Raw genomic sequence first — 9,917 nt, 5'->3', positions numbered from 1 at the left:
TCTTGTTCAAGGGCCCTCAAAATACTGGAGCCAGCACTGGTTGGCAGGAATGACATCATTATAAAGTCCTTAAAGAGTTGCCTGCTCACAGGTTTCTATAAAACAGACTTCCTGAACCCAGTGGCCTGGAAATGTGTGGGACTACAACTCCCATTATCCCCAGCCAGCACCCATACACACACATTCAACAGACTGTATTGTAAGTACCACAGTTACCTGACAGCATATGGAAAGTCCCTTTTTCTCACCACCAAGTAACCACAATGATCCTACACCAACTGGTTTTATCGGTTGTGTGTTCTTCCCCAGAATTTTATGGAGATGTTTCAACCCCCTTTTATTGGAATATTGTTTAAAGCATTTGTTATGAAAACCCCCTTGAGGACCACAGGATCTCTTCTCAGTCACCCCAGAGTGCAGGACACAGAAGAGTGGGCTCAAGTGACAGGAAGCCAGATTCCAGCTGCACATCAGGACAAACTTCCTGACTGTTAGAGCAATACGACAATGGAACCAATTCCCTGGGGAGGTGGTGGGCTCTCCCACACTGGAGGCCTTCAAGACGAGGCTGGACAGCCATCTGTCAGGGATGCTTTGACTTGGATTCCTGCACTGAACAGGGTGGTTGAGTATAGGCCCCTTCCAACCCTACTGTTCTATGATTCTATTTTAAAGAAAGAAATAGGGAAGGAGGGCTTTCAGGTGATGCTAGCATTTTCAGCTGGGGCTCATGGGAGTTGTAGTTCAACCTCCACAGTCCTCAGTGGACCTCAGCCACCATCACTACCCTAGCAGCCTCTTCACTTTGCCAATAGTCTGGGAAAAGATGAGAGCAGTGGCGGAGTGTTGGCTTTCACACGACAGTCCCCATAGCCACAGCCCCAAGGAGAGTCCAAAAATGGAACCAGTGGTGTTGATCCGCATCCACAACCCAGTTCTAGCAGTTTTGATCTCCACCAGGAGCAGGTCTTTTGTGAAGCGAATGGGTCTTCATTGCCATTCAAGACCAGGCCATTACAAAATACTTTGCATTACAACAGGGAGCTATAGATTCATTTCCTCCCAACTACTGTGAGGATTGCATTTGCAACTAAGTTTAGAGGGAAGAGGGAATTCTGAGGGAAGGGGTGGCAGGCAGATGATGACTGCCTCCCTGTTAATCAAAAAGTGCCTGTGCTGCATCCCTCTGAGCCCTGCCTCCACTACAGCACTAGAAGAGAGAACTGGTGGGCATCTCCTGGCCTCTGGCACCCTGCCCATGACCCCATACGTGAGTCCTTTGCTCCATGGAAGACAGGGACAAGGTATCTGTGCCCACCTCAGTTCTGCTCTGAAGAATTTGAGTAGGGGTATTTGCAGGATTAGGCATTCCCGGTCAAATTCTTGCAGCATCTGTACCCATCTCACCTATCTGTGACATAATTGGAAGGGTGTGGAGGACATTTCACTTTGTTTAATTCCTTGCCAAATATTTTGATACACCCATAACGCTGCAGTTCAGAACTGAAATGACTCACCTGAGGAATGAGATGGCAGAGCAGTTCCTTGGCTCCATGCAGGGGGCTCCAGGAACTCCCCACTGCTTGCTACCCTCCCTCCGACTCCTTCTACAGATTTCAGGTAGACTGGATCTTATTTTCCTCTCTTATTAAACGTGCCTCCTTGAAAAGAAATCCCCTTGTACACTAATTTTCTATCATTATCTTAACTCGTCTGCTTGATAGGCTTTTTAATTCATCTTAAAAATCTTGTTAGTACCACCCATAACACATCCAACTGGAGAAACTTAAATCAGTATATCAGATAGTCTCCAGTTAATCACAAACAATGAGCAGAATCCAGCTCACTATCAGAAGTGTTTAATTCCCAGTAAATCCAACAGATGAAAAGGATTGTGTCCAATGTGGTTTGATGGACTGGGGAATTTTTCTTATAGGCCAACATGGCTACTTCTCCTGTTGGCATTTATTCTTTGTTGGCTTGAACTGAAATCTACAGATGTTTCAGGTCTCCAAATTCTAATTTGCGATGGAGCCATCCCTTTGATCTCAGGGGTGTTGAACCTCTTTCAGCCCAAGGACTGAAACCAATTTCAGAGAAGCTGTCAGGGCCTGCATTCCTGTGGTGGGCAGAGCTGAAGATAAAAGATGGCACAGCCAAACATACCAGAAATACCAGCATACTTCAGATTAAAGCCCTTACTGCCGGTAATTAAGCCTTAGGAGAGGCATTTCAGCCTTTTAGAAGTGGGCGGGGGAGAGAGAGAGACTGCATAAAAGCTGGGAAACTACCAAACTCCCACTGGGGAAGGAGGCAGGGCCATCTGAAGAACTCCAGAGGGCCAATTTTGGCCCTTGAGCCTGAAGTTCAACACCTCTATTGTAAAGTAATTAGCTTGAGGCTTCTAGACAAACATTACACAGTGGAAGGGGAGTGATGCTTTTGTTACTTTTTTTAATGGCGATTCGAAAAAGTAGGCCTAGGTGGGGGGTTTTGTTGTTTTTTTAACAGAGACTGGTATAATAAAGGGGGGAGGGTGTTGTATTAAATAGGGCTGTGCAGGGATCCCCCGATCCGACTCAGAAGCCACTTTGTGGCTTCGGAGGCAGGCCCAATTTGGCTCAGGCTGGTTGGGGGGGGGTGACCCGACTCAGCCCCAAACCCAAAGTGGGATTCGGATGCCGAATCCAGCTTCAGGTCCCCCCCGATGCCCCCGTGCACTCACCCAGCTCCTTAACTTGCCGCTGCCGGCCTTGTAGGCCCCTTCCAACCCTACTATTCTATGATTCTATGATTCTATGTTTTGGCTTCAAGCTACAAGGAATGATAGCGCTCTTCAAGTACTTGAAAGGTTGTCACAAAGAGGAATGCCAGGATCTCTTCTCCATCATCCCAGAGTGCAGGACACGGAATAATGGGCTCAAGTTACAGGAAGCCAGATTCCGGCTGAACATCAGGACAAACTTCCTGACTGTTAGAGCAATGCGACAATGGAACCAATTCCCTAGGGAGGTGGTGGGCTCTCCCACACTGGAGGCATTCAAGATGAAGGTGGACAGCCATCTGTCGGGGATGCTCAGACTTGGATTCCTGCATTGAGCTGGGGGGTGGACTCGATGGTCTTATAAGCCCCTTCCAACCCTACTATTCTATGATTTTATGATTCTATGATTAATAATCTATAGATGATTAGGTAGGTAGGTAGGTAGGTAGGTAGATAGATAGTATTTTATTTTTGTCTCCCCGCCCCTAAAAAGTGTTTGATCATTTTTGCATTTTTAGATTATTTTTGGACTTTTTGTAAGCAGTCTTGAGTGCCTCATACTGAGGCAGAAAGGCAGGAAAGAAAAGATTTTCTTAAAGAAATACTCAGTGTTTCCAGGTAAGGCTTTTATTGTGCAACCATCATGCCTCGTTCGTGCAATATTCCAGAGGGTCCATTGTCTTCCAGTTGTAACCACCCTGTATTTTCCCCACAACTTGTTCCACCTATTTTCCTACCCTACCAGGAAAAAAAATCTGTTCAGGAGGGGAAGACGGAATAGCTGCACAACATCTTTTGATTTGTAGCACTGGGCGCGTTCCATCTGGAAGCAGCCATGAACAAATATATCTATGGACTGTTTTACTTCTACACTACTCTTCCCCCAGCTTTATCATGGCCAGGATCAAACCTGAAGGCACATGAAGCAGCAATGTTGCCAAAGCGAAGCAGGTCTGAAGGGTCTGGTCAGTGTCTGAATGGGAGACCATCTGGGAACCCCATGGATGGTGCCTTGAGTTCTCTTGAAGCAGAACTGCAGAACCTCTAGCCCACGGGCCAAATCCAGCTGGCCCAGGCTCCCAATATGGCCCTCCAGGGTTCCCCAGATGGCCATGTCCCTTCCCCTGGCCTCCCCCTCTCCTTTCTCCCAACTGCCAATCATTTGGTGGTTTCTAAGCTTGTGTGTGTGTGTTTAGAGAGGCCAAAGCTCAGTGTGACAGAGCACCTGCGTTGTATGCAGAAGGTCACAGCTTCAATCCCTGACTTCTCCAGGTAGGGCAAGGAAAGAATCCTGCCTGAAACCCTGGAGAGCCACTCCCAGTCAGGGTCAACAATACTGGGCTAGATGGACCAATGATCTGACTCAGTATAAAGCAGATTCCTATGTTCCCCATTCTACAAGGCTGAATGGCTATGTTACACCTCCCTAGGCCCACTACATGATGGTGCTTTTGGCATTTTGGCCCTTCCCCCTTTGCCTTAGGGCCCACCCACCACTGGAATGTGGCCCCCGAGAGCTTCTTCAATGGCCCTCTGGCTGAAAGAGGTTTGACACTACTGTCTTAAAGAAAGACAGGCTTTAAATATACTAAATGAATGAAATGGAGTTGCATTACATAAGAGTCTGTAAGTGTTTACAAGCAGCCCCAGTGCAAGCTCTCTCACCACCTGAGGTGGAAGAGAACATACACTACCGCTGCATCGTGCACTTTTCCCCCACTGCCATCTCATGCATGCGTCCCGTTCCCCTTCTTCATCACACATCCCCCTCACCTTGACAGAGGCTCTATGGAGACTCTGGACAAGCTCTCGTGAGAGCTCTGCAGACATTTCACTTGGCCATGTAGCTCTTCACAGAGCCAACACGGCAGCAGTGGCAATAGTAAGGGGGGGTGCAGTGAGGGAAGCAGAGGGCAGGTGGCTGTTCCAGAGAGCTCCACCGGCCACGCTCTTGCTGCGACAAATGCCATGACAGGAGAGCAGCTGGCGGGGCTTTCCAGAGCACAGCTGGAGGTGGGGGGGCAGTGGCAGTGGGTCCTCCTGGCAGGCGTTGGTGAAGGTAAGGCACCCGCATCAGGAAGCGGAGTGGTACGCCCCCCTCCTGGCAGGGTCGGGAGAGTCCACCACTCCACTGCCTGATGCGGGTGCCTCACCCTGCTCCATGAGAGGGCCAGCCCTGATTACAAGAGAGGATAAGACATGGATTTCACCGATAATATTACATAAGCACATAAGGGCCCTGCTGGGTAAGAGCGAAGGCCTGTCTAGTCCAGCATCCTATTTCCCACAGTAGTCAACCACATGCCTTTGGGAAGACCACAAGCAGGAGTGGGTTCCAGCCCTAAAGGCAGCCTAGAAATAATTACAGATAGAACCTAAGATAGATAGATAGGTAGGTAGGTAGATGATAGATAGATAGATAGATAGATAGATAGATAGATAGATAGATAGATAGATAGATGATGGTGCGGGTGCCAGATTCGGTCTGGGAGTCCAGCAGACACACACACACCCCACCTGCACCCCCAAACCATGCCTGCTGAGCCCCTGCCCCCGCTCAACCCCTGTCCCGAGTTCGCCGAGCCACCAGCACTCACCCGGGACCTGTCCACAAGCGTCAATGGGCCATTTATGCCTGCAATCTCACGTATACGGGCCATTCACAGCACCATTTTGTGCACAACTAGATGTGCGCATACCACGATCACCATTTTTATTTTTATTTGCACAATGGCAATTGTGGTGGTCAAGCATGGGTCCGGGGGTGGGCACAGGCAGGGGCTGGGCAGACGCCTGGAGAACCAGGACAGGGGAGCACCTTCGATCCTTAAGACGGATGGAGATAGATAGATGGATGGATAGATAGATAGATAGATAGATAGGCAGGCCGAGAAGGTTTAGTTGATGTTTCATCAATGGGAGCTAATGGTGAGGAGACAGTTTCCTGAGATCTGTGGATTTCTCTGTATTTTGGGTGATGGCCCCATGACAGTTTGAAGAAGGTGAAACCACTCCAGAGGGGGAAGGAGAGGTAAGAGGTAAGATGTGAGAGTTAGGAGTTGGCAATTCAGCAGCAGAGCTGGCAGTTAGATGCAGAGAGAGAAAGAGCTGAGAATTTCTAGCTGGGGTTAGCTAGAACTGAGGGCGCAGTCTTCGACAGCTGCCCATGTCGCTCTTTGGGGGATCTTCTGCCTTGGAGGAGCGCCATTCGCCTCCACTTATGTTCTGGTTCTACATTTGTTCATAAAACAAATATTACTGAAATGCCATAAGTCTCAAGTGCCCTCTCATCCAAAGGAAATTAAACTCTGTCATGCTGCCCTTGGCTTGGAACTTCTCACAGATTGGGGAAATGGCAAGGATGTAGTAACAACATTTCACATTTGCATAGTGCTCTCAAAGTGCTTCACATGCATTTTCTACTTCTGATCCTTGCAACAACCCTGTAAAGTAAATCAGTATTAGCTTACCCGATGTTGCAGATGGGGTGGTGGAGGGACTAAGGTTTAGACTGAGAATGGCTTGCCAAAAGCTAGCTAGTGAGAGCCAGGGTGGTGTAGTGGTTAGAGTGTTGGACTGGGACTCGGGAGTTCTGTGTTCTAGTCCCCACTCACCAATGACGCTCACTGGCTGACTTTGGGCCAGTCACTGACTCTCAGCCTAACAGGGTTGTTGTGAGGATCAAAGGGAGAGGAGGAAGACTATGTAAGCTGCCTTGGGTTCCCTGCAAGAGAAAAAAGGTGTGATATAAATGTAATAAAAATTAGGGATGTGCGAAAGTCACTTACCTTTCCGCGAATTCTGTTCATGGGGGGGGAGGTGTTCCGTCCCTCCCCCCAGAATCCTCGACGGGGGGGGAGGCGATCCGGTCCTCCCCCCCGAAATCCTCAATGGCCGGCTGTGCTCCGCGGCGGCTCCACGGAGCAGCCGGCCAGGCCAGGGCCGTCCGCAGCCGGATTTCTGGCCGCGGTGGCTGCTGGGTAAAAAAAAAAAAATGGCGTACGCAAATGGCGGCAGCTACGGCTGCCACCATTTGCGTTCCTTATTTTTCGCCGTCTTAGTCTACGTAAATATTTACGTAGACTATTACGGCGAAAATAAAGGGGAATGCAAATAGCGTAGTGGGCGCTATTTGCGTCCCTTTTTGATTTGCCATTTTAGCCTACGTAAATATTTACGCCGTAAATATTTAGTAGCTGCCGCCATTTGCGTATGCATTTTGTTTTTACCGGGATGTGATAGGCTACGTAAGTCTTTACGTAGCCTATCACGTCTCTATAAAAAAAAAACAACAAATGCCAGACTGCAAATGGCGGCGGCGGCCGGTCGGAAGACCAGCTGCCGAAGTCGCCACCGACGGAGCCGCCGACGGAGCCGCCACTGCCCAGAACATCCGCCCCAGGTAAGTCTCGTCTCGGGGGGGATTCGCAGGGGGGTGGGGGGTGGCAGGCCGTTCTGCCACAGATTTTGGGGGGCCGAATGCACTGGCATTCGGCCTCACCGAGATCCATGGCGGAATTCTCTGACATCCCTAAATAAAATAAAAATCATCAAATAATAGTGAGCTCATGGTGGAAACAAGATTCAAACCAGGGCCTTCCTGATTTCCAGCTCAGCCACTATGCAACACCACCTCTCTGTTTCCACTAGGGATGTACGAAACGACTTACCTGTTTCGTTTCATGACATCCGCGGTGGGGGGGAGGCGCTCCGTCCCTCCCTCCGAAATCCTCGCCGGCCAACTCCGCTCCGCAGCGGAGCCGCCAGCTGGGGCTGCCTGCAGCGACATCCGGCTGCTGCTGGGCTGCGCAGGGACGCAAATGGCGGCCACCGTAGCTGCCGCCATTTGCGTCCCTTTTTTTTGCTGTGATAGGCTACATAAATATTTACGTAGCCTATCACAGCGAAAAAAAGGGAATGCAAATGGCGGCAGCTACAGCAGCCACCATTTGCGTTCCCTTTTTTTACCCATGATAGGCTACATAAATATTTACGTAGCCTATCACGGCCTCCGCAGGGACACAAATGGCGTAGTATTTACGTAGCCTATCACAGGAAAGATCATAAAGCGAATGGTGCCGCAGATGCAGCCACCATTCGCAAAGCAGCACGAATGGCTCTAGGTAGGTGGTCCGTTTCGCATGCCTTTTGTGGGGTGGGGGGCGGGGGGGCTTCTTTCTGCCACGGATTTTGGGGGGCCAAATGCACTGGCATTCGGCCTCACTGAGATCCGTGGCGGAATTCTCCACCATCCCTAGTTTCCACTACTGCTGGAATGTGTGAAGAACTAGTGACAAAGAGAGTGTCTGAGCATTCATAGAGCATGTTTCCTTTCCTTCTGGACCGGGGTTATGTTTGCCATCCTAGGTACACATGCTTGGGAGAAGAGCCTATTGAACTCAGCGGGACTTCTGAGTAAACAAGGACTTTGCCCAGCTCCATAGGTTTGGGGGAGGAAGCCATGGAAGTTTTCACCCTAGTAGGTTGATCTATGTCTAGTTTTCACCCTAGTAGGTTGACCCATGTTTACAACAAATCCAGATTCACACTGAGTTCAGTGCTGACAGTGCATTAATAAGACCATAAGAAGATGGGGGATACATGGCTCAACAACACTACAAGCGAGAAGGAACTTGGAATTGTTGTAGATCACAAGCTGAATATGAGCCAACAATGTGATGTGGCTGCAAAAAAGGCAAATGCTATTTTGGGCTGCATTCATAGAAGCATCGCTTCCAAATCCCGGGAAGTACTAGTTCCCCTCTACTCAGCACTGGTTAGGCCTCCTCTGGAGTACTGTGTCCAGTTCTGGGCACCACACTTTAAGAAGGATGCAGACAAACTGGAGAGGGTTCAGAGAAGGGCAACGAAGATGATCAGGGGACTGGAAACAAAGCCCTATGAGGAGAGACTGAAAGAACTGGGCATGTTTAGCCTTGAGAAGAGAAGACTGAGGGGAGATATGATAGCACTATTCAAGTACTTGAAAGGTTGTCACAGAGAGGAAGGCCATCATCTCTTCTCCATCATCCCAGAGTGCAGGACACGGAATAATGGGCTCAAGTTGCAGAAAGCTAGATTCCAGGTGAACATCAGGAAAAACTTCCTGACTGTTAGAGCAATGCGATAACGGAACCAATGACCTGGGGAGGTGGTGGGCTCTCCCACACTGGAGGCATTCAAGATGAGGCTGGACAGCCATCTGTCAGGGATGCTCTGACTTGGATTCCTGCGTTGAGCAGGGGGTTGGACTCGATGGCCTTGTAGGCCCCTTCCAACCCTACTGTTCTGTGATTCTATGTTTCTAAGAGCCATGCTGGATCAGTTCAGCATTCTGCTTGCATAGTGGCCCCTGGGAAGCCCACAAGGAGGACACCAGTGCAACAGCATGCTCCCACTCATGTTCCCAGCATCTCCAGTGATACCAGAGATAATATACAGCTGGCATGCCTAGTAGGCATTGAACTCAACAGGACTTACTTGGAGTAAACATGGGTAAGATAAGGTTATAAAAGCACCTTCAAGCAAATTTCATGCTATATTGCCCAAGTGAATATAGTTAGTGTGGGACAGAAAGTAAAAGAGAGGCATTCTTAAATGAAATGTACATTCTAAACAATGTAGGGCTTACAATTCGGACCACACATGCACACACATGCAAACACACAATGCAAAAATAAATATAAGCATCATTTACCAAAACAACAACAAAACCAAAAACCACTAATGGCATTGTGCACATTGCCTTTTACAGAGTCACCCTATGACCATAAACCTCTTACTCAGCAAGAGTCCCTTTCTATTAAATACAAGTGGGTTAAATGACAGGACCCCAGGAATACTGGGAAGACTGATGGGCTGAGGAGTGCAAGAAATGTTTGGGTCCCAATCCCAAACACAGCCACTTAGGCTGCAGTCCTATGCACACTTATCTGGATGGAGGCCCCGTTGAACCCAGTGAGATGTACTCTTGAGTAGACATGTGTAGGATCACACATCACATTCTTCTTGAGTGCTTAGTTTATTTATTATTATTACATTTATATCCTGCCTTTTTTCTCTTTCAGGGAACCCAAGGCAGCTTACATTTTCCTCCTCCTCTCCATTTTATCCTTACAACAACCCTGTGAGGTAGGTTAGGCTGAGAGTCAGT

The sequence above is a fragment of the Heloderma suspectum genome, chromosome 2 (genome assembly GCF_057233095.1).
Source record: "Heloderma suspectum isolate Gila_16-S chromosome 2, 16-S_ref, whole genome shotgun sequence".
Lineage (NCBI taxonomy): Eukaryota > Metazoa > Chordata > Lepidosauria > Squamata > Helodermatidae > Heloderma > Heloderma suspectum.
This window is presented reverse-complemented; position numbering follows the sequence as displayed.